The sequence below is a fragment of the Etheostoma spectabile genome, chromosome 16 (genome assembly GCF_008692095.1).
Source record: "Etheostoma spectabile isolate EspeVRDwgs_2016 chromosome 16, UIUC_Espe_1.0, whole genome shotgun sequence".
Classification (NCBI taxonomy): Eukaryota; Metazoa; Chordata; class Actinopteri; order Perciformes; family Percidae; genus Etheostoma; species Etheostoma spectabile.
The window spans coordinates 4,593,383-4,619,109 of NC_045748.1; the positions used below are offsets into that span (position 1 = coordinate 4,593,383).

Genomic DNA, 25,727 nt, shown 5'->3' on the forward strand with positions numbered 1-25,727 from the left:
ATGGGCATCAACATGAAGAAAGTGATATTTCCATTTGCTGTCTGCATGCGGTTTCTACACAGCGCTGTTTTCACGATCCCAGCCCTACTCCGTATATAGCGATTTTGTTTTTCACAAACAGGTTGAAACGAAAGCTCCCGGTGTGCAGTCGAACTGTTTTAACTGGTATAGTTTGCCATAAGTATTCAAATTTGGACAAACTCTTGTGAACTTAGCTGCTGGCGTAAACATACCATCCTCCCCACTGGATCGGTAAATCCACATGGGTACTTAATATGCATCAGACTTTGCGTTCTTCATTCTTTCTTAACTTAACTCAGTTTTTTGATATTAGGAATTATGTGATTTATTTTTTGACACTAGCCCGGGGAAATGTCCAGGCCCAGACACTGAGCTTTGAATAGAAAAAAGGCATGGTACTTTGAAAATACTGCTTTGTTCTTATTGACAACAATATCAGAGATGCCAAAATTGTCTGTGTCTGAAAACACCCTCGGCCCCCGGAGGGATTATTAAGTACTGGTATCGGCACTCGTTATCGGCAAGTACCCAAATGTTAGTAAGTAAGCACTTGATTTTTACAAAAAGTGGTATTGGTGCATCCCTAGTCTCAATCAAAATGTACAATATATAGATACAACATTTTATTTTTTCATTGCAGTGGACATTCAATCAAGACTTAAAAGTCAAGCAACCACAAAAGGCTATTTATACTCTAGTATAAAAGGGTTTTGTCACAAAAGAGTGCTGCTTTTGTGAAATGAAAGCCCTTCCTGCTCAATAATCATCATCAATGGGCTAGTCGTGCAACACACGCTTTACCTTATTTTTTATTTATTTCAGGGGAAAGTCTATTTGTTGGCATCAATCTCCGTTTTCACGGGCTTAAAAGGACTTGACACAAGAGAAGTCCTAACTGCCTTGCTAAGAGACCTCTGTGTTAAGAGAGCGAGCGTGTGTGAATCTAAGAAAGTATCCCATCCAAACAAAAGGCCAAGAGAAATATGTTTTACCTTCATCCAAATTCAGATAATTTATTGGGGAATTCAATATTTCCTCTGCACTGACGTGTGGAAATAAAAAGAAATGCAAAAGGATTTCATTCTAAAGCGGTGGCATCACCAAAATGTCAGCCTTTCGACGATGGAAAAAAGGGAAAGTTGTTTTTGGCTTAATGACATGTTGTGTGTTACACAGTGTGTTTAAAAAGGGTTTAATAAGGACATGAGGGGCTTTTTTCTCAACAGGGGATGGTGTAATTCTTCAATTTGTGTGACTACATGAATAATACATGTCAACATGGTGTTCTAATGGCTTCAAATGACTAGAGCAGAATGTACTAACATGATGACTCAAATATTTTCAATATTTACAGTTATTTCAAGATTAAAGACACCCAATCTGCCCTTGGTGGCCCTTGTGCCTTGCAACAGGACAAGAATATCCAGTCCAGACCGCCCTCTATTCCTCTCAGAAGAAGACAGTCTGTACTCTTCATAATAAAACTGTCAGTGCCTCATGGCAGGGAGTGCATTGCTTTTAAAGGCAATTAGAGGAGCTGATTTGATTGGTCATGATTGATGCCAGCCTCTCACACACCCACTGATAACGTATTCCTCCTAAGCACACTGTTGGAAATGCAGACACATCTGGAAAGGTGTGTTCTGCTCCTTAAATAATGAAAACAGTTCGCTACATATCAAATGTAGGTCTTGTTTTTGTCTGAGATTAAGAGGCTAGCTAGGAGTCAAGAAACATGAAAATATATCACAGTACATTCAACTTTACAACTTTACAACTGAATCTATAATCTCTAATTTAGGAATGCAGAAAGCCAGTTTGAAGTACTAGCGTTTGCATTTAAAATTAGAAAGACTTTCAGCTGTTTTCTCGACCGCTAAAGCACCACAAGTTGGGTTTTCTACCTCGTGATGCCGTGACGGCAAATCCAGTTTAGCAGTTCATAGTACAAGAGCGATTTTGAGTCAGAGCTCCAAAACATGTTGGGGTACAATGCAAGCACAATCTGTCTCTGCTGCTGCAGGCGGGGACTACAGAGCTGGTGTGTGTTTCTAAGTTAATGTGTGTGCTGTATTGTAAGAATCATATTTCCTAATGGGAGTGTCACAGCCCCATGAGAATCCCTTATGCCTGTCTTTTGAACATAAAGCTTTTCTAAAAGCCTCTTGCACATAAAAAACGATTGGAAGAGCTGAGTCAAGCATAGCCACGAGCACAACGTGGGAACTACTGTCAGAGAAAAATGTGTGTTTTTATTCCAATAATATTAATAATCCTCCCTGACTGAGGTTATTGGTAGATTGTGTGCGTGTGGGCGTGTGTGTGTGCATTAAACAACACTACTGTGTACTGTACATCAACAGGAAATAGCTGGAGCCTTGGGTGCGTTAACCATTAAATATAAACAATGTCAACCAAGTGAAAGCAGAATGTGCTTAACATTTCACTCCTTTTTTATCTCCCTGTTGATTTCAAAAGGTATTTTCCTAATGCCATTTTCACCCATTTCCTCTGGGTTAGCTTTTCATCTTTCTATTATTTTTGCCATTGCTCATCGCACAAATTATCTTAAAATAGCTGCGCCAATCCAACACTGGCTTGTCTCACAGTGAAGCTGATTTAGTCATGTGTTGTGACCTGATCTTGGATCAGTGGATATTGTTCAGCTCGTAACACAGTACAGGCAATGGGCATGGTTACCATCAGAGGAGGGATGACGACGGTGACCTATGTGCGGATTTGGAATTTATGCTTAGTCAATTAAATTGTCCCGTGTAAGCTTCCCTCGCAGCCATTTATCAGCAAAATTAAGTAGCCCCTCGTGAACTGTGACTCAGCAGAATTCTTACATCTCACTGATGCGTTATATACTTTGGTATTAAAACTACAGCGCTGAAGATTTGGGGATTATTTCAAACTAATTAACACCCCTCAAGCCATTCAGGATGCAGTGCACACTGAGGCCATAGTGCTATTAAGGAATCCTCCCTGAGGATCCACTTCACTGCCAATGCGGTTGTAATGCGAGGAAGTGCAGTCATGTGCCAATCTGCATCATCAAAGCATATCAGGATCTGATGATCATTTTTTTCTCTCTAAAATGTACAAGTAGCTTTCTGTGTAAACAATCAAGTTAAACGCGGAGCCATTAATTGGAGAGTGAGCAGTTCTAATTGTAGACAGTTAGGTCTTCATTCTCTATATCTAAAAGTTTAAGTGGGATAATCTGATCCAAAAATCCCCCCACACCCCACACACACACACAAACACACACACACACACACACACACACACACACACACACACACAACGCTGTGTAACTACCATCTTAAAGAGGCTTTCCAGTCTTGACAACTCAATTATTATAACATAATCGTGGCAGTTAATAGGCATTCTCATATTTCATTTAGGTTCTTATGAAAATAAAATATGCTAGTTTGAGGCCATATTACTTCTAAGTAGGCAATTAAAACAAATTGCTTCAAGTAATGGAAAAATATGGCCGCTTATGATAAGTACCATATGGACTTTTTTGCTATATTTTGGTCTTTTAAGTTACCAGTCAATGGACTTAAGGGTCATGAATTATACCCCCCCTACACACACACACACACACACACACACACAAATACCAGTGTGATACACTAAATGCACAGTCATACTTGTATATTAACAAACGTAAAGGTAGTATAAAAATAGATGCATACACGCACATGCACGCACTACACACACACACAAACACACACACACACAAACACACACACACACACACACACACACACACACACACACAGACAGATGTGAAAACACCCCCCCCCCAAACGCAACCCGTCAAGTCGAGCATAACCGAAGGGCTTCAATATGGATTTCACACTTGAGCTAAACCTCCTTAACTTTCCTCAACAATATGGACGCCTCAAGCCATGTCAGTTCCCCCACTGCCACTACAAACATTCACTTAATCTTCACAGACAACATCCCTCTGGTTTAAAAGCCCATTTTGGCACATTGTTTATGGAGGAAGGTCTGAAAAAAAATTGTATCGTCATTATGTGGCATCGTGTATCTGCTTTAATGGATTGATTGGATTTAATGACATGACATGTTTTTTTTAAGCTGCATTCAGACCCACAATCTTGCGAGGACGGACTGAAAGTGTCAACTGATCTTTTGTTTGTAGGAACACTTTCCTTATCTTATTTTAACAGTAGTAGCAGGGAAAACCTCATGAACAGACTTAATACAAAAACCAAACTATGCAAAGTAGGTCTTATAGACTTAAAAGAAGGGAGTCTAATTTGAGGTCCTGTAGCATGGCTTCCCATCGCAAATTGGTTTTAGCTCTAAATACAGACAATTAGAAAGCCATGAAATTCAAATAAAGCAAGCCAGAATTATGACTTCCTTGAAAACTCCATTGACATGACACTAAATCTTCTCCAACTAGGTGATAAAACATTGTTGGCTTACACGTTGCTCCATCTTTCCATTGCTCTCTTTTTTTTACCCACATAAGCGCACAAGCAACTCAATACTTCCCAGACTCAGGGAGACGGAATATGTGGGACCATACAATATCCATGACCAATAATGCATCAGGAATGTGTTGGGGAAATCGAGGAATTTGTCATGGTGAGGGAAAACTGAACGTGCAGCAGGAAATTGACCGACTGTTCAACATGCCTTCACAGTGAAATCTAATCCACTTTTCACACGTGCGCACAAACACATCCACATCCAAGCTTACACATGGTCTTTCTCAAAAACACATACAGACTTGACGCACATACATGTACACAAGCACTCTTGCAAACAGCGTTGCATGTGTAAAATCTCTCGATGCCGCATGTTCTCATAAAACAACATCATATGGATTCACTATGAATTATTTAATTGTCTTGTACAGCTCTCGGCCAGTTGATTGTCTGCCAGCCAGAACTCAATTATCACAAGAAGGAAAAACTGAGTTACAGCTATGGCTGTACAAGGTGATAGACATGTTGTCGGTTCTGCTTTTCTGCTGCTTTTAGTATTCGGCTAAAATGCAACTGCAAATTGCCTGTTGAATTTAAAAACAGATAAAAGCAAATCATGTCCAACATTATACTGCCGGTCAAAAGTTAGAAATTTCCATTGCGCTCCATTATAGACAGAATACCAGCTGAGATCAGTTGCATTGTTTTTTTAACCAGGGCAGCAGTTTTCAGATTACATTATGGGCTTACATAATTGCAAAAGGGTTCTCCCATGTTTTTCTAGTTAGTTTTTTAAAATGATATTGATTAGTAAACACAATGTGCCTTTGGAACATTGGATGAATGTTTGTTGATAATGAGCAATGTAGATATTTTCATTAAATATTAGCCACCCACTCAGCAGGTATTATGTGAGTGGTATGGAAATTTGTAAGTGACCCCAAACTTTTGACTGGTATTGAATATTATTGAACAAATTTCACATTTGATTGAATTATAAAAGGCACCACTAAAAAACGAATGGCAGTTACATTTTAAAGTGCCATTTTCTACTGATATTTTCTTTCAACTACCGATATGCTGCAACCTGCTGCGATGTTGCGCAAGTTGATACGGCAATGACCATACTAAAAAACAAAACAAAGCATTCTGAACTCTTGTTCACACACACACACACACACACACACACACACACACCCACACACACGTTAACAGACAAAGATTATGTTACTTAAATCGGGGTGGATGAGACTAATTGTGGTTGTGGCTGGCAGCGATGGCCCTGATGCAGGTGGCTGTGGGGAGCGATCACAGACCAGAGCCACAGATGGAGCATGTAAAGGCTGCATCTGGAGGGAGAGATGGCAGAAGGCTTGCATGACTGCCGCCTCTGGGCTCTCTGCTGAGCAGAAATGCTTTCCCAATGTGGCTTCTCCAGAAAAACATAACGAACAGCAGCAGCGGCAGAAATCCACTGGAGGTTGTTGGACATGACTTTTATGACGCAAAGTTTATGAAAATATAGTTAATAATTTTTATTACGGTTTGACACGCACTTTGGGTTGCATTATACCAAAATGTTGAAAGGTCTGATGACATGGTGCTCTTTGAATGCTTTTATATAGACCTTAGTGGTCCGCTGATACCATATCTGAAATCTCTTTCCCAAAATTCAGTCTTGGTGCAGAGTTACAGTCACTAGAGCCAGTCCCACAATGAGCTTTCCTTAGGACGTACCATTTCCGTGTCTGTCTATTGAGGAGGGCGGGGGGGGGGGGGGGGGGGGGGGGGGGGGGGGGGGGGCAAACTGACACTTTGCTTGTTTGAAAGCCATGATGTCTCTATACATGGGTGGGCCAAATTCTCTGGGCGGGCAGAGCAGAGAAAGGGAAGGTGACCTTGCCCCTTATGACCTCATAAGGAGCAAGATTCCAGATCGGCCCATCAATCTGAGCTTTCATTTTCTCAAAGGTAGAGCAGGATACCCAGGGCTTGGTTTACACCTATCACCATTTCTAGCCACTGGGGGACCATAGGCAGGCTGGGGGAACATATATTAATGTTAAAAAAAAAAAAAACTTGTAAAGTGAAATTTTCATGCCACGGGACTTTTAAATATAATAAAGGCTGATTTGACTGACATAAATAAAAAGATAAAAAGCTGAAAAAAATCAGAGGAGATCAAATATCCATAATCAGCTGTGAAAGAGCAACAAAAAAGCACAAGGGGTTTTATTTAAAAAAAAGTCCCACCTCAAAATAAGCAGCAACATTAAGATGGTAAGCTCCGATAAACCTGCACCCAGTAACAGAAATGAAATGACAACAGGAACAAGATGGCAGAAAATTGTAGGATGGAAGCATTGGCCATGAAATGACAAGGGGAATAAAAATAAATTAAAATACGTTTCCCTTATGAGTGGGATCGCAGAGAAACAGATGGTGTGTTCAGCTGCTGTTTGGTACAGGGTTTTTATCCACCAGGCATCAATTTGTTGGCCGAAGAACTGTGGCGCTTCACGCAGCCAGTCGCCATGCTCTGTCCGGTCTTGGTTTGGCCAGGGTGGTTTCTCTGTTGACATTGTGGGTTTGCTGAAGGACGTCAATGTGAGGGAACCTGCTCTTCCAAGACCTTAAAGTTGATTTTATTTCGACGCTATGAATGTAAAAGCATTCCAAGGTTCTAATGTTGAAGCAGTTGTTTTAATTTGACAATTAAAAAAAAGGTAAATAAAAAGGCTACTAACACAAAACACAACATATATAGACGTTCACATTGAACAGAAACACACGCTTACTGTACAAGCAGAAACACACAAATGCACAGTAAAACCCAAACATGTGGTTGATGCAATTAAAGAAAAAGCTAGAGACATGTGCACACACACCCACATCCACACACACACAGACACACACACGCACGGAAGCTGAAGTCATTCAAAGTAGGTGAGGTTATTCTTCTATTTAATCCTTCCCGATAAGGGACTATTTTGAACTCTGCCTCCAAGTCAAATATAGTTTGTTATCTCTCTCTCTCTCTCACACACACACACACACACACACACACACACACACACACACACACACAAATGGAGGGCATTCACATTCTACCAAAATGAAGATTGTGGGAAAAGACATATGATACTAGCCTGACAAGCCAGACACACATCTAGATGTTGGGTCGGGGAACTCCCCGTTGGCAGGGCTCAATCCGAGGGGCGGAATAAGCAGTTGTCTTTGCACGCAATAGGATAGCGCTACAACCAACCAAAACCAACGTTGGTTAATAGATTAAACTCATCTTCCTTTTTATGAGAATGACTTCGCTGCTTAACTCCAAGTCTTCCAGAGTTGCGGCCAAAGCCGACTCTAAAGGCCGCAGTTCGCCATCAGCAGCAGCCGTCTTCTTTCATTTCAAGTAGCAGCGAATTCACGCGGAACCATCACAACTCTGCCGTCACTGTGTTCGCCCGCCCACCGTCTATACACGATGCGATTGGCCTGACTAGATTTTAGTTTTTCCAGCTCGCGAGCCAACAGAGGGTTGCTAGGTGACACTGGCTGCAAATTATATTTGCTGCCGCTAGGGAGCGTCTAGATTTCTAGGCTAAAATGATACCTTAACACTGACAGACTAGAGGTTATCTGTGCATGCATGTGTCAGCCTGTCGCCAGGATAATGTGTGTGTATGTATGCAGTGTGTATGCACTTGTTGACGTTAACCATATGTGACAAGGTGTATGTGTTTACACTGATTATTGCAAACTGAGGACGTGTGGATTTTAAAAATGTTGTCGCTCCATTTAGTTCACGCCTGTGCATGCATTTCTGTTTGCTTCTGTGCTGTGTGATAGTGTGTCTCTAGTGTGTGACAGTCGACTGTGTGTGTGTGTGTGTGTGTGGGTGTGTGTGTGTGTGTGTGTGTGTGTGTGTGTGTGTGTGTGTGTGTGTGTTTGATATGTCTCCTTAGCCACAGGTGCAGAGAGATGCTGACACTGCTTACAGAGAGACACAGTGCAAGAGAACAATTTATTTATCTGTCTTTGTCTAGGTCTCTCTGTCACACACACACAAACACACACACGCCACATAACCAACACACACTTGTACAGAAACCAACATGCCCGCAAACAGACAAACAAACATGTATGGAGGTGCATGCTTCAACGGAGAAGGTCCGGGGTTCGAGTCCAACCTGGACATTTTCCTGCATGTCTTCCTCCTCTCTATCCCCTTTCATATCTAGCGGTCCTTTCCATTAAAGGCTGAAATGCCCAAAACAAATCTTTAAAAAAAAAACATGCCTACACACAAACACACACACACACACACACAAACACACATCTGGGAGGGGTATGGGACCTTAGGCACCTTGCCAAGGTAAACAGAGGAAATTGCCAGCCCTGACATTTTTTTTTGTGTGGAGCGAAGCTTCTCAAGGTGACAGCTTTCACTGGGTGTTAGTGGGAGAGGATTGTGCTGCTTACCAATCAACACACATTCATGACACACATGTCATTTGCCGTCTGTTTGCGAGTGTTTGTGCGTGAGGTGGGATGTGCATGTGCGACAGCTCTGCACGGTATGTGTTTACGGGAGTGTTAGTTGTTGTGCTAGACAGGGTAGAACATTGTCTTTTGATGGCTTCTGTTGACATATGCTGTTTCACGCGTGGTTTTCTCCTCAATATCATTGCCATTTCTCTCTAAATGTGACTGCAGTGAAACATAGAAGTTAGTTCAAGACAAAGACACAACTTGTTCTTTTATCCATGCAGGTTTATTTGAAGTGTCTTTTTGTTTCATAGAACATTTCTTAAATGAGTTTAAAATATAAAAAAATCAGGGCTCGACAGTAACGACTGGCAACCAGATTGAGTCAAATGGCAACCGTTTCATGGCCTCTGATTGCCTTCTGATTGCAACCAACTGCTCAATATTTGTTTGTTTTTTTATATAATAAAAGACATTTCAAAACCTACAAAACTGGAAAATCTTATTTCAAAAGAAGTCAAGATTTTATTTGGTTGTCTCTATAAAGTTTAACCACTATCTACGTTCATGCTTAACACAATATTTCAGCTACTGTGCGACCGATTTCCACACACGCGCGTTTGCCGAGAAATTATACAGGCAAAGCAATTTTCTGTTTACGTTTGCAGCGTGTGTTACAAACCGGTGCTAAAATGGCAGCGGTGGCTGGTATCTACCGGACAGAATAGCAAGGCAGATTTCAGTTAGCCTACCGTTAGCTACAGTAGTAACTGGATTAAAAGGTCCCACGGCATGAAACTTTCACTTTCCAAAAACAGACTGAAATAAAGGTTATGTTTTCTGGTACACTGGTAAACCTCAGGGTGCATTGAAAGTTTTTGTAAAATCCCCTTTTTTTGTTGTTTAACAGCATCTGACTGGTAAAATAAGTAATTATTGTTTTTAATTGTTGTTTTATTGTATAAAAGTTATTGTTATTACATTCTTAATAATCTAAATTCAACCCCACTATTTTGTGTTGATTTTAAAATTGGTCAGATCTGTGCCTAAAAACCGTGATCCAAACTGTGAGTTTTGTGATCCGTTGCACCCCAATTTGAGAAGGATGGGAAATTATATTGCGAGCCTCTTTCTCACTCTTTCATTATTAAAATGTGAGGTACACTTACATACGAAATTAAAATGCTCCAAATATAGGCAGTTTAAAACATGGCAACCGTATTGTCAATTTTGGCAACCAAAAGCTGATGCCTTATTGAAAAGTTTGCGTTGAGCCTTGAAAATATAAAAAGAAAACGTCCGTAAATCAAGATTTGCGACAGTTCGGAAACAGATTTGTTATAGCAAAACAAGCCCCCAAGATTGAGCAGGGTCAAAATTGTGAATTTAATTGATATGTTGAAGATTGTTTTGCATACTTTTGTATCTAAACTGAAAGTGACAACAGTGTAAAATCCCTTTCATTAGACCTTAAAGTAAAGTTTTGTCCTCGGAGGCTCATGTTACCTCTCAAATGTAACCGAATGTATCTATGTGAGGCATATAACAACGTCAAGTGATCCACACGTGGAGAAAATCTTACTCTTGAGAATGTATTCCTGCTCACTCTCGCATCTTGATTTGCAGAATAATTATAACTCAATTCTGTTTTGCGCTCGTTCAGTAGTTTTGTCTTTAATGAACCTCCATACAGTAACAAGCATAGCTCTGTATACATCTGTGTATGTGGGTGTGTGCGTGCGTGCTTTCCACGCTCTCTACCACACAACGCCAGTGTATAGAAGATACCGCTATCTTATTGAGTGTCTGTTGATGTGGATGACACAAAGGGAAATAAACCGGTTATGTAAATAATCCCCCTCCATTCACTCCCCGTCTTTTGTGCTTCTGCTGTGGATGTAGCGTGTACATGTGTGAATGTGTGTTGGGAAGTAACACCCCAGACCTGGAGATAGGTGATGCCTCCTCTTTCAGCTTGACTCCTTTTTTGTTTAAAGTTGAATACATTAGGAGTAAAAGAATAATGTGCATGTGTTTGTGGGCAAACACACAGATATGGGAACAAGAATTTACAAAAAATAAACTGACAGAAGTGATGTCTGCAAAAAATACTAAAACATATGTAGCTGGGTAATATATCAATATTATATCGATATCGTGATATGAGACTAGATATCATCTTAGATTTTGGATATTGTAATGACATAAGTGTTGTCTTTTTCTATTATTTGCCTTTACCCACTTAGTCATTATATCCACATAACTGATGATTATTTATCAAAAATCTCATTGTGTAAATATTTTGTGAAAGCACCAAAAGTCAACACTACAGTGTCATTGCGGTATTGATATCAAGGTATTTGGTCAAAAATATTGTGATATTTTATTTTCTCCACATCGACCAGCCCTACTTAGACAATACAAATTATTAAATATGATTTTAGAGCTACTTTTTTTTTTTTTTTTTAAATACACAAATGTTTAATTTGTGCTGATTGATTTGTTGCCGACCTCAATGTTAAAACCACCAGTGAAAACAACCAACTTCCTATTCCTTGACAGCATTTAACCCGTGGTTGCTTTTCTCTTTTTGGATTCAGTTGTCAGGTTTAATCTGCCATGACTGTCTGGCCTTTTGTTTGACTTTGCCTTCTTTATAAATCTAAAATTAAAATCATATATAGCTTTCAATTTCTCTAGTTGTATCTCTTTAGTTGTTTATATGAGCCTATTAGTCACAGAAATAATGTCTTCCTCTCCAGACAATCCCTGCTACTTAATAAAACATGACGAAACTTGACTCAAATCAGCACCACACCAATCCTTTTCCCAGGTATCTCTGTTTGTCCTGGCCAGCTGTTAGACACACACGCCATTATTCACACACAGCTAATCCCCCAGTGGACCTCCATGATGGAGCCACACACGGTTGCTAGGCGATTTGTGATACCACTGCAAAGTTTCTATTAGACGGGCACACAGGTACTAACACTTCTGTAAAATATACGAAGATGGGGTGAGAATATCTACCATCGTAGTATTGGGTCAGGGACACGTAGAGATTATCCCTCTCTCCATAATTCTGTTCTGTTTTGTTTTTTTCTCCCCGCCCCTTGTCTATCGACCTTTTTCCTTATTTATTTTTTTCTGGCTAAATCCCCTGACATGTTAACCCCCCCCCTCCCCTCCGCTTTCCACACACTGTCTCTTTGATTTACCCAAAATTTCCTCTCCCCCATTTCCCTTTTTGGTTCTAACTATGCACTCTTTTACACTATTCCCCCCCTCCCTTTGCTTTACTTCTATCCCTCCCTCCCTCTCCCTGCAGTAGCTACCCAATAAAGGATGTTGTTAATATCATTAGGCAGACTTCCTCCAGCCCAGCGCCCGGCCCACTCCCTTTCAGCCATAATCAAGCGTGCACACTAACTATCAAAGGAGACATTGCTAATAAACTACCACAGCGGAGCGGAAAAACACACACGAACACTCCAGCGAAGAAAGTACTGTGTTCAAATAAATGGGTGCGTGTGCATGTTGGAACAGAGGGGATGGGTGGGGTAGCTGGGGGCGAGGGGGGGTTTACCCGGTTACCCAGACAACACTAATAAAGTATACTCCGAAGGCTAGCAGCACAGTCTAATGCAAATCTGCCACTTAAGTACACTAAATTAATTGGGGTTGAGGGACATGTACACATGCAGACATAGCTAATAAAGTGTGCTTTGAGAAGAGGCAAATACTGTCAGTTTAGTGGGTTTAAATGGGTGAGGGGTGGGGTGGAGGGCAACTGTGGCTTCCTGTTGCACTGTAGATATTAGCTGTAAATCATCCCTAAAACAGGAGTGCATATTGTAGGCCGCATAGCTTGAAAGTGTTCTCCCCTGACACTTGAATGCTACAATGCTTAGATCACCAGTTAAACACGGTCTAAAGGAAATACGTGATACAATGCTGCGAGCAAGGAGCACTACATTTAAAGAAGAAAAAGGGGTGGGAGGACAATGACACAGGTCTGCTAAAAGAGCACAAAAAGCACAGATTCTTGTGCAATCACAGGCAATTATCTGTCTAAATGAAAAGAGGAGGTGTCAAGTAAACGCATTCATCATCCTTTAATTGCAGAGACACAGATGAGATGGTTCCACTTGTTGAGGCCACATTTTATTCCGCACTTTGGCTGCCTTCTTTGAGGTTTCTGATAAAAACAAAGAGGGCATCTTTACCATTCCAGCAGTGACGTTGCTAAAAAACAATTCCTTCTTTTCCTGTGGATTTTTGACATTTCAAACAGAGTCTTTTAAATAATCTTGCTAAACTGTTGGCAAAATGATACAAAATGATAGAATGATGAGTCAAAACAATCATAACATCCACCCACTAGCTATTCCTGCTTATTCTTTTACAGGGCCACCGAGGGCTGGATCTGATCCCAGATGACAGTGGGTGAGAGGTGAGGTACACCCTAGTCTCCTTTAGCCAGGAGGGTCTGGCCAGCATTCCAGGAGGGGAGCCAAAGTGCTCTGGTCTTTAACCCTCAGAGACCTAAGGTCATTTTTACAATTTATTGTCCGTCTGGTTTTATTTTCTAAAAAAGCTTGTAAAACATGAACTCTGTTGTCTACAGTCAATATATGAACATCCTTAGTTTCAGGACAAAGTGGGCTATTAGAACAGTTGTGCTGCAGTGAGGTTACTTAAATGTTAAAAATGGTTGTAGGACCTTAAAGACAAATACATAAATAAAACGGGACAAGAATCTCACAGATATGTATTGATATCACACACAGAGTAGTACAAACTAAGCCAATCTCCTCTCTAAAACACTTCTCATATGTCTTGGGAGTCACACTGTGAAGATATAATCATTACAACTTATACAGTTGACAAAATACATATGCCAATAATATGTATGTATGCCAATAATCAAATAATGTCATATTTATAGATATTACACCCACATCAATGCTACACAAGCATTTGCGTTGTCTAAAACAGTTATCCTTTTCATGCAAAAACATAATAAACTATTCTAAAAAAAATTATAACTAATATAAAGCACAAACTATTTATTTCTTCACAAAAGGCCCAAATATATGCCAAATCTCAAAACAGTGACGCCTTTCTCCTCTGTAAAACAGCTCAAATGCCCATATGAGGCATAATGTGTTACAAACCGGCCTTCCCATTCGTAAACAAACTCGCATTGCATCATGGGAGCTCTAGCAAAGACATGGAGCTAGAGGCAGAAATGAGCAAAAATTTGATAAATTATGGACATCAAGTGGATAAATCTTGGATGTTACAGTTTGGATTTAATGTTTAACAACCCTGAAAAAGGTACGAGTTAATCGCCTGTAAAGGCTAGAAAGAACCCGAAGAGACTTCCGTGACCACTAGCTCTTTCACTTTTAGCTGCAAAAATCAGTAAGTTTCTGTCTTTCATGGTTATTAAATGATTGAAAATGAAATCAGAGATGCCGTTTGGGGTCGTGTACGATCCTTTTGGTTCTTGAGTTTAAACCAATCACAATTGTCATGGATGGTGCTCAGCGCTGACGGAGCCACAGTGCCGCTGCAAAGAAGCATCAGGAAGGAACTTGTTTCGGTGGAACGTGTACGTTCAAAGGTTGTTTTAGTCGTGCAACAGAAAAACTCAGATTGGTAGTCTAGCTAGCTGTCTGGATTTACTCTGCAGAGATCTGAGGAACAGTTAACCATGGTCCTCATATATCAACCACACAAAGACCAACACAATGCCAACACAAAGAAAGCAAAAGGTAACGAAAAGAACAACATATGGTGGAATTTCCGTCAGAAATGAGGCCATCCCGGAAGTGGAAGGTCGTGGATATAGACTAGGACTAGACTGGATGGGTTGGCTCAAAGGATGTACATTGCATGGATGAAGCCCAACATCTTGCGCGTACTTCCCATCTCGCGACCTCCGCTACTGTGGCTGAGCGCCAACGATGGTTAGGATTGGTTTGAAGAAACAAGAGCGATGTTTTCCTTATCCCAGAATAGATAAGTCTATGTAGCCAGACCATACTCAATTGTCTAGCAATGCGAGACTAATCACATGGCTGACAGACAACCATTCACACACACACACACACACAAATTCACACCTAGGGGTAACAGAGCTGCCAAATGACCTAACCTGCATGTCTTTGGACTGTGGGAGGAACCCGGAGCACCCAGAACTTTCTTGCAGTGAGGCGACATTGCCAACCACAACACCACTGTGTATTAATTCAAATGAATTTGTCTTATATCTAGTATTGAATGAATTTGAATGATATGTTTTACCTGTTTTTGAGGCAAATAAGTCAGGCCACTTCCTATGCACTTGATCAACCATTGGGAGTTTCCAATGTTATGCAGCCACTACTGAGCTCCCCTGTCATGCTTTATTTATCCCTTTCCCTCTACAATGTAATGGAAATATAAAAGGGTGCATTGATTAGTGTTTAAGGATCAGGCTTTAATAGATTAAAAGCCCCCGGCTCTGAGAGAGGCACTCACTCTGAAACACACACTTGTGCATGAAGGCAAAAGCTTATATCAAAAAGCAGATATATGAACGAAGATGGAACGAGACAAATATAAGCAGTAACACACATGTACAGACAGCAGCTTGACACACAAAAACATTGTTGGACAAAAACATTGGCTGGACATAAAGCTGCACAGTAACTCACACACGTAGAGCCAACAGTGCCAGGAGCATATCTATATATATTTCATAGCAAAGATAAACAAATAGATCTGAAATCATCCCCCAAAACAAGGATAGAGATATCTGCATGTCATTCATGTTGGAGCCTTAACTATGCTTTTCCAAATTGATGAAAAATTCATTCATTTTTTAACACATTGCATTATTAATAACGTGGCTCGATCCCAGAACATTTTCTACACACAGGGGTGCGGACGTCAGGTCTCAATTTGAGTCAAAAAGAGAAAAAGAAAAAGAAAAAGAAAAAAAGAAGTAAACATGAATATAAATGAGTGTCTGTGTTTCAGCATCCCACTGCTGATGTACTACGAGAGCAGACCTGAATATATCATATACAGCAACTGAAAAACAGCTATCAGGGCAAAAACTAAATCTAATTTACTAATGTTTTCAGGTTATTTTGATAAAAGCATGTTCCAAATTGTAACAGCAACTGCCTTTCACACACTTGTCTCCCGAGAAGATGATGTGTAATTTGCAAAACATTGCTTGCTGTACACCTGCTATTTCACCATTTGAAAACACCAAATCCAATTTGATTTGGGGTGTTCCTGCTGCCCACGGACAGCTAAACCTCAAATGGTGATGCTTGGGTCCGTCTGAATTCTTGTCTCTCCTCACTTCAGTTGATTTCCAACCTCTCCTTCCATCTGATTCTGTTCATTGACCACTGTCACATCCGCAAGCCCCACCTTGACTCCATACCTGTCCGACATGTCCCTTTTCATTTTCCTCTAATCTTTTTCACTCCGTCGTCTTCGCTGACCTCAATCACACAAGTGGTCATAGTGGTGTTAGGCTCCCAAGGTCCTCGGCAACCTTGTTCTTATCATTTCCTCCGGGTCTTCTCGTACTATACACGGCTCACCGTTGTGTCTGCGGAAAGTCTTTCCTAACCTCTAATTTCCTCCCCTCACCTCCTCCCATTACTCCTCGTCTTCCTCTCCCATATTTGACCATCCCACTATCCACTCCTCACATTGCCTCCTCTAATCTGCCACCTTCTTTCTAGTCCCAATCATGCCCGATGGTATCCTTCAGTAAAACTGTCTTCTGCTCCATAATTGAATCTCCTGTGTTCTTCTTTATTCCTTGCTCCTCTCTGACCACAATCACTTTTGTTGTTAGCCTCCCCCTAACCTCTCAAGTCGTCTTTCAAGTCCTCCTGTCTCTTCTAATCCTCCCCTCAACAAGTCACATATGCTCTGTCCAGTTCTTCGGTGCTTGTTGTAGTCTAGTCTGCCTCAGGTGAAATTGTTCTTGTCTGTTGTTAGATTCAACTTTTCCTGTCACTGCTCCCGACCACTGTGTCTCAGGAACGACCAGTCTTGTCTGCTAACCTCTTCTTGTCTCACTTCTTACGTTGCCATATTTTCCCTGTAATTTGTCCTGTAATTCTCCCCGACAGTCACGCGTCTCTTCACTCATCTCATTTGACACAATGGTATCAGGATGCAGAAAACAGGCAACATTTCACAGCATGCACATTTAAACGGGCAATTTAGCATTGAGGATGTCACATTTTATAACACGGCTTTCCCTTCACTTTGTGTCGCCCATGGAAAATAAATTCTCTTCTACACTGGCAGCGATGTCATTCTTTTCTACTTCGAAAACGAAAAATGAAAGAAAAGCAGCATTGCCAGCAACAACATAACTTCATTAACAAAAAGTACAAAAAAAACACAGATTGTTTGAAAAATGATCTTAAAAGAGCCTTCAGCGTTTTAACAAAAGCTGTGCATTGTTTAAAAAATAAAAAATAAAATAAAAAAAAGCAACTCAGGGATCAAAGCCTATCACTCCGCTGATGGTAAATTATTAATGTATAGATCAAACTATAAATGTCTCATCTTGGCAGTCATACTGTGCAGCTATGCATTTCGTCAAAGGAGCAGGTGACGGCGGGAATCATTGATTTCGGTAAAGGCTAATGCTACATCCACGTCCTTTCATACAGATGAGCAGCTGAGTGGAAAAAATGTCAAAGAGATATTGGCAATTTCTGACCACGGTTTGATAGCTGCTACTTGGCGACTAGAGAACTGTTAACAAACCCGTGGAAACATGGGTGAGAACCCAAACAACATGCAGTGACATAAAAATAAGATCCGTTGTTAACACAGATTCATTTGACTCAGCCAATGAAAAAAGGTGCTATACACCAACATAGAAAAGTGTGAATGTTTCCCAGTCGAAAATAGTACATGGTTTTTCCTACGACATGAATGCAGCATGACTACATATGGTTAGAGCTAATTTAATTTAAGCGATGTTTTCAACATGTACTGAGCAAGCAATGAGTCTGGTGCGCATCTAATAAAAATGCATGCAAGCAAGTTAGTCTATAATCCTGAGCAGGAAACAGACTCATACAAGCCTAGACTGATGAAGGCAGGAATGGAGGGAAGGGGAATTACACATCACACATCACACATCTACATTATGTATTACTGTACTTCTTATGTACTGTACAATGGCACTGTAGCCTGGAGGCATATTAAGCTCTGCTGATCTTGAATATGCACTTAAACGTAAAGTCTGTGTGTGTGTGTGTGTGTGTGTGTGTGTGTGTGTGTGTGTGTGTGTGTGTGTGTGTTGCATTTTTGACATGTTGAATGTGAGTACTTTATGAGTCAGAAATAAACAAAATGAGTTTGTGCTTGTGTTTTTCTAGCATATATTCAATTAGATTAAAGTGTGCTACTGCTGTGAGGTGGCAAATGGCCGTCAGATGGTCAATAACTGTGGGGGGGGGACACACTTACATACAGATACAATATTGCAATAGAAATATAGTTTGGCATTTCGCCCCCTACTGGAGGAGCCAGCTTTTGTGTGTGCTTGTTTGGGTGTGCATGTGCATATGTTGAGCAGTTGGGTCTAGTTGCGGTGCAGAAGGAGTGATGGTGAGGGATGCATATTCATAAAAGGGTCTATCCATTTCCCTCCTTTCATCCCTCGGTTGCTTTGATCAGAGAGAGGTCAAACTCTTCGATTACCTGTGCTGGAAGAATGCTACAGGGGACGGAGAACTGTCGAAGGAGAAAAATGCAGCGGAGGCAAGCAGAGACACACACACACACACACACACAAAGTTGACAGACTGACAGACACTGTCTCAAAAGCAGAGAACAAAAAGACAGCAAAAGGAGCACAAACATACAAAAAAGATCTAACACACGAGCAGAGAAGCTCACAACCACAGACAGCCAATACATTTTCATAAACCTTTTACAACTTTCCGTAACTGAACGTCTTGATGCATAATGAGAGAGTTATGAAAAGATTTATGGCATTTGAGAGTGTTTTAATCTAGAAGAGCACAAAAGTTATTTCGTATTAGCGAAATAATAACACACCGAGTCCCCCCTCGGAGCCAGATCTTCTAGCTCAGGGTGCAGAGAGGAAGCCGTTGGAAAATGCAGATCTCTGAAACGCATGCGGGCCTGCTTAATTGGGGCCAAGTCGCAACAAAATCTTGTCATGTTTTCCCACCCTTAGGTGCATTCAGATAAAAGCACACAGCAAGTGGCATATCTAACTAGCAAGAGAGAGCAAGAGAGAGGGTTGGGATCTTTCTCATTTCTTCGCTGTTGTTTGGAGGCTTTTTGCGTACAAAGACCTCGCCTGCATTTGTATCACAGAGGCATGTAATATGTCTCGGATGCGTGCATGTGCACACTAATACGCTCAGCCAAAAGTTACCTATTTACTTCTTCCCATCCTTGCTCCTCTCTCCCTCTCACGTTTCCTCCCTCTTTCAGCCTCTCCTAGGATTGGAGTTGGAAAGCATTTGGCCAAATCCAGTGAATCAGCTCATTGGATCTGAATCATACTAAATCCTTATTTGAATCTTATTCAAACTCGGTTCAGCTTTTAGATTTACAAGCAACATGTAAAAAGTCATACCACGTCAAACATTCGTTGCTTGAGAAGTCAAAGACATAACAGTTTTAGTGGCTAAATTAAATTGTAGATTACAACCCGGAAATTGGATGAGCAGCATAAGACATGTTGATTAAATACGTCTGACACAGTGATAACAGGTTTAGCTTATTACAGATCTTACTTGCTGGAGAGCCCGATTCAGAGAAATTAAACTGCTAAGCATAAATCGTGTCGGTCAATAGGCACGGCGTCCACTTGCGATTGCAGAGCGGTGCGTCTTTTACGAACATCCAAGCACACACACCTGCTAGCAGTAGGGGTGGGAATCACCAGACGCCTCCCAATACGAAATCATCACAATATGATATTATTGCGATTTTAAACATATTGCAATTTTTTTGTGATATATTGCAATTTATAACCTCTTTTTCTAACTTCTAATCTAAAAAGATACATTTCTCTGTTCATATCACTTCAATTGTATTGCTGCAAAATGGGATTGTCAAGCAGTCAAACTGACCAACACATACGTGTATTGATAGTATTGCCACTGTAAATATTGCGATACTATGCTGTATCGATTTTTTTCGCCACCCCTAGCTTGCAGAGAGACGACAGCCAAAAGCTTCTCTTGTGAATTAGGTAAAGTGATGTTTGTCATAGAGCGTCAAAGTCACGCCCTTTGTGGTGGACCTCATGGGACCTTAAATCGGAACAAATATGAACGGTAGTGAACAGGGAGAGGCAAATTATTTTTAAAAAGATCATTTTTCAGCCAAAGAAAGTCTCAGTTAGCCTTAAGTTTGTCACGGTACCACTTAGTTTTGTGTGAAAAAACTCTACATGAACTACATCTCTCGTTTCACACAATTTAAGTCACCTAGCTTGATGCTCAATTTCGCTAGCTAGCTAGCTTAGCTCTGTTCCACAACACATGTAACCTTATCGTAGCGGATGTGTTTTATCCAGTGAAGCGTTTTCAGCAGAGAAGCAAAAGAACGAGCAAGATCCGTGACGTTCCATCCCCGGTACGAAACACAGAGACATTGTAGCTTCAGTGAAACGTCGTCCATGCGACATTGAAGTGTGCATCTAATTACGTATTTTCACAGTCTTATACTCTAACTGTTTAACAATTTTCTTCGGTTGAGAAATTATCTTTTAAATTGACGAACATATTTGTAATCCATGGCTCAATTCAAACGGGATCGAAAAAATCATTATTATCTCTCATTTTTTTTAAAAGATAGGTCCCGTTGGCCGGAAGTAGAAGGGCGTGACTTTGGCTCTCTATTCCAACAAGTGACAGCGATGGTCAGAAGGTGAAGGCTTTCCTACAATCCCTGTTTAATTTTTATGGCAAAAAAAAAAAGTCTTTGATTCTCTCTACCACCGTAAAGCCCCCCCGGGCACTCCACACCGGCTTCTAATTTGTAGTCTTTGTGTACGTTACAGCAGAGAGATTCGCGCCCCCCCCCCTGCCCTCCTCTGATAAGGCCCACGTTTGGACATCTGTCCGAGGATGTTTACCCAGGCAGTAAGTATGTTAGGGGAAATATTATCCTAGTTTTATCTTACCTTTTCTTCTGTCTGAAGCATAAACACCAGCATTGCGAGGTGGGGATGGGAGAGGAGAGGCAAGGAGAGAGAAAAAAGGCAGTGTAGAGAAGTTGGGACAGAGTGGACCTGGGAGAGTAAAAGAGAAGGGTTGAGGGTGGGGAGTCAGCGAAAGAGGAGGAGGGTGAAGAAGCGAGGGATAGAAAAGGAGAAGTAAATGGATTGGAGAAGATATCATATGGGATAAAGAGGGACACTTGACGGGGACGGGGACGAGGGGGGAGAAGAGGAGCGAGAGAGATTAGTAAAGTAATGGAGAGTGTGAAAGAAAAGAATGGTAAAGGAAGAAACTGGAGGAAAAGAATGACAGGGGAGAGAAGTTGGTAACAGCACAGTTCCAGTTGAAACAGAAACACAAGTACTTTTCTATCAGTCTTTAAGTGACAGGTGATCCACCCCGACATCACTTCTTAACCTATTTGCATCAAGAACACTTTAAACTGTCACCACTATCTTGTTCTCTGACATCACATAGGCCCCTTAATGTGATGTAAGTACCAGTCTCCAGTTTAGGGACTTTTCTCAAAAATAGTCGCCTAACTTTTTCCCCCCTACTTTACTGAGAAATTATATTTATTTCCTTTTCAACATTTTTTTTTTTTTAAATAAGAAGATATAAAACTTTGAATTTCAGGGTTATGCCCCACGTCTAGACAGGTTTTTATAGTCAAAAAGGTAAAAAATCAATATACAGTTTACAAGCTTGCATGTCTGTCTGGTGCTTGGCATACAGGAGTACACAGACAGGCACACACATGCTTTCCATGCACACAGTCACACAAGTCTCTCTTTTTCCCCCGTTATCTCTGTCTCACACACACACACACACACACACACACACACACACACACACACACAACACACACACACACACACACACACACACACCCACACACACACACACACACACACACACACACACACACACACACACACACACACACACACACACACACACACACACACACACACACACACACACAGGCCTCTTCCTGTCTGGTGTTGCTTCCAACCTAAACCCAAACCAGTGTGGGAGCTATCCTGTGTGTCCTAAACTGTATGCCCTGTTGGTCTCCACTAGAAAAAGGGCTGGAAAGACTTTTAGCCTACCTCTGTCTGTCTTCCTCTCTCTATATATGACTGTCTCGGGCTTTGTGCCTCTATGTATGCTATTGACAACAAGTGTCATTGCTCCCGCTTGTCTATCTTTTTCATTATTTGTCTGCCTTAATCTGCTCGCCTGTCCCTTCTAATTTGTACCCAGTTTTCAATGTGTCTGCCTGTCTGTCTGTGTAGCTGTCTTTCTAGCCCCCCCCCCCACCTTCTTTTCACTTCTTCATCCCCCCCTCCCCCCCAAAAACCTGCCATCTCTCCCTCCCGCTCCACCACCGACTAGGCATGAAAACGGTGCTCCATTAGGAGTGTCTGGGCTAAGCCCAGTCTGACACACACTGCTTTGATCAGCCGAGAGCTGGGCTAAACACCCCGCTAAACTCCCAGTCTGAGGAGGGAAGGGGGTGGGGAGCAAAAGTAGCAAGAGTTAGCAAGAGATGGGACTGGGAAGATTGAAACAGAGAAATGAGATGGAGACAAAAATAAAAAGGGAAACACACAGACTGAAGAGAGGAGTTCAATTTCCCAAGCTGTCCCACAGTATATGTTCCCCCACCACTCTTGTCTTTTATTACATTTTCCTTCACATCATTTTTGTTTTATCTCCTAGTTTTTTTCTCCATTGCCTTCACTGCTTTTTTTCGCCCCTTCACAACCTTCAGGTAGCCTCTCAAATGCATCACCAACAATCTCTGCAGGTGCATAACTCACACAAGCTCGGAGAATGATGACAGTAAAAGAACTAATGCAATAAAAACCTAATCAGCTCAGACCTCGGAATATCAGAAAGTCCCCCAACAAATCTTAGCAGCATCTTTCTCAGAGAGCAACGTGGCGGTCTTGGGATTCAATACATATAGTACCAACTACAACACACACACACTCATGCTGTCTAGGATAAGAAACGTGAGACAGAGAAACACAATAGAAGAGACAAGGTATATAGAGACCAGACCTCCATAACTGACAACAGTAAAAAAAAAAATAAGAGCCAGATCTTTCTACACTCAGGCAGGCAGATACTAAACCAGCAGCAGCAAAAGGACAAAAAGCTCCCGTCTTTTTCTCCCAAGGAGTGAAGAGAAAAGGGATTTCCGCTCAGTGCTAATCAATCAGGCCGTGATAATGGCTCCCATGCCTAGCTGTCGACTGGAGGGGTCAAGGCATCCCGTGACCCAGAGCCCAGGGCCCCGGGGCCAAAGCCCCTCTCAGAATAGCACCCCAGGACGGACTCCCCGGGCTAATTGTCGAAGCCAGTGTCAGCCTTTTCAATGCCCCCCCCCCCCCCCCCTCCCCCCTTCCACTTTCTCCTTCATTCCTCTCTCTTTCTTCTCCCTCTCCCTCCCCTCCTTGCAACCTCACAACTCTGCGATCCGCTCTCTCTTTCTATGCAACTGAGGGATATACTAAGGATACCAGCATGTACCAGCGTGGGGGGGTGGGGGGGGGGTGAGAGCATTTGGAGCTCAGGAGACGTAGAGAAATAGAGGGGGAGACATTAGGAGAAATGGAGGGCGCTGAAGACATAGAGAAAAGTTAATGAAAAGAATGGAGAACCGGAAAGGACAGCGAGAAGTGGGAGAGACCGAGATCAGTGGCGGCGACAAGAAGGAGCAGCGAGGGAAGTGAGAAGGGAGGATGAACGAGCCAGAGACAGCGATAGAGTAGGACCGACTGGGACAGATACAGAGACAGTTGGACAGAAGAGAGGATGAGGAGGTGGAGGAGGAGAGGCAACCTGACTGCCCATTTCCACATCACTCATATCACTGGAACAGAGTGCTGTTTTCAATCCTCTTCCATCTGCATATCAATGAGTTTCTATTAATCACAGCCAGAGCACCGTGTGTCTCAAAGGGGAATCTGCTCTACATCAGGACAGCTGACCACCACAATGCAACGGGTATACAAAACACGAAAAGACAGAGAAGACACACACACACACACACACACACACACACACACACAACCAGGAAAGCACAAGAGTCCGAAGCAAACCCCACTAGCTCTGCGCAATGGCATTCCTCTCATTCCAAGCGCACGCTGCTAATTAACAGCATTAGATCTCACAGACAGAGGGACAGATTGATGGAGAGGTATCCCCATGATGCACTAGCACCACATCTCCGCTCTCGTCTGTCACCTTTGCACCCCCCTCTCTCACAGTCCCTTCCATCCAACTCTTGCTCCCTCATTCAGTGCCTGTCAGGTCCCGGTCAGACAGCGCTGAAGAAGAGCAAAGTCCAAAAATCGAAATAAGAAAAATATAATTTTTTAAAATCAATTGGCTACTCACTGGGAACCTCCTCTTTTTCTGTATTTCTTTTTTTCTTTCTTCTGATCTGTCGCTCCTTATCCTCTTCTGCACTGTCGCAAGGGGAGCGTGTGTGTAGTGTCAGTCCGATAGAGGAAAGTTGCCGTCTGCACGCATGTGTGTGTGCCTGCGTGTGTGCGTGAAAGAGGGAGAGAAGGGGAGAGAGAGAACGTGTGTGTCTGTCTCTGTGTCTCGCACTGCTCTGAGTGAGCGAGCTGAGGCTGTTTTAAACAGGCTGCTCTCCCCATGTGACCAGCCCAGCCACAGGCAGGAATACATTACTGTGAGACACACACACACACAAACACACACACTCTCTCTCTCACTCTCTCTCTCCCCTTCTCTCTCTCTTGTCCATACACACACCATGTCCACAGTGCACCCCCTAGCCACCGCTGAGGGTAGTGGAAGGAACAGCCCACACACGTAATATCTTCACACACACACACACACACCAATCATTGAAGTTCACACTATGCAAGGTAGGCTGTGCAAACAAACACTGTGTTCCGACACAGTTTTGCCAAAATTAAAGAGCATTGAATACAACAACAAATAAATAAATAAGTCTCAGACAATTAGAGACAATTCATCCAATTAAATGTTTAAAATGTTTTGGACTTTTTACCCCCCTCTCTGCTGTGGCAATGCTTCACACCTGAAAGCGCTGACCTTTTCAGGAATGAAAACCTTTTAAAGTTGACCTTCTGCTGCAAGGCTGATACAACGGCATTACCACATTTACACCAACGGGACAACAGTGGGGAAATCGCCACAGATGAAGTGTTTCAAGAGAAATATTGTGTTAGCGGCTACGAAATCCATTTTCAAAAAGCCATGCGACCCTCAAATATTGAAAGTGAATGCACAACATGGCATGAGTGTGAATTGAGAAGATGATGGATTGTCTCTGGAGAGTATATTCTTGGGAGACAATGCTTTCCAAGGCTACATAACACCACAGATGCAACATTATTCTTTCTAACAAATGGAGCCAGTACAGCATTCAGACTGCATGTGCAATAGATAGTTGATCAGCTCCTGACACGTTTGTCATTTG

The 25,727-nt window shown here is 41.9% G+C and overlaps 1 protein-coding gene across 1 annotated transcript in view; it reads right to left on the minus strand.

Annotated features, from left to right (window-relative positions):
* The window catches only part of cntfr (ciliary neurotrophic factor receptor), a 252,365-nt gene extending 227,481 nt beyond the window's left edge, over nt 1–24,884 (minus strand). Inside the window, exon 1 of the mRNA XM_032539218.1 lies at nt 24,650–24,884. The gene's annotated coding sequence lies outside the window, so the exon portion shown is untranslated. The remainder of the gene's footprint in view (nt 1–24,649) is intronic.
* Between the last annotated feature and the right edge of the window lie 843 nt (nt 24,885–25,727).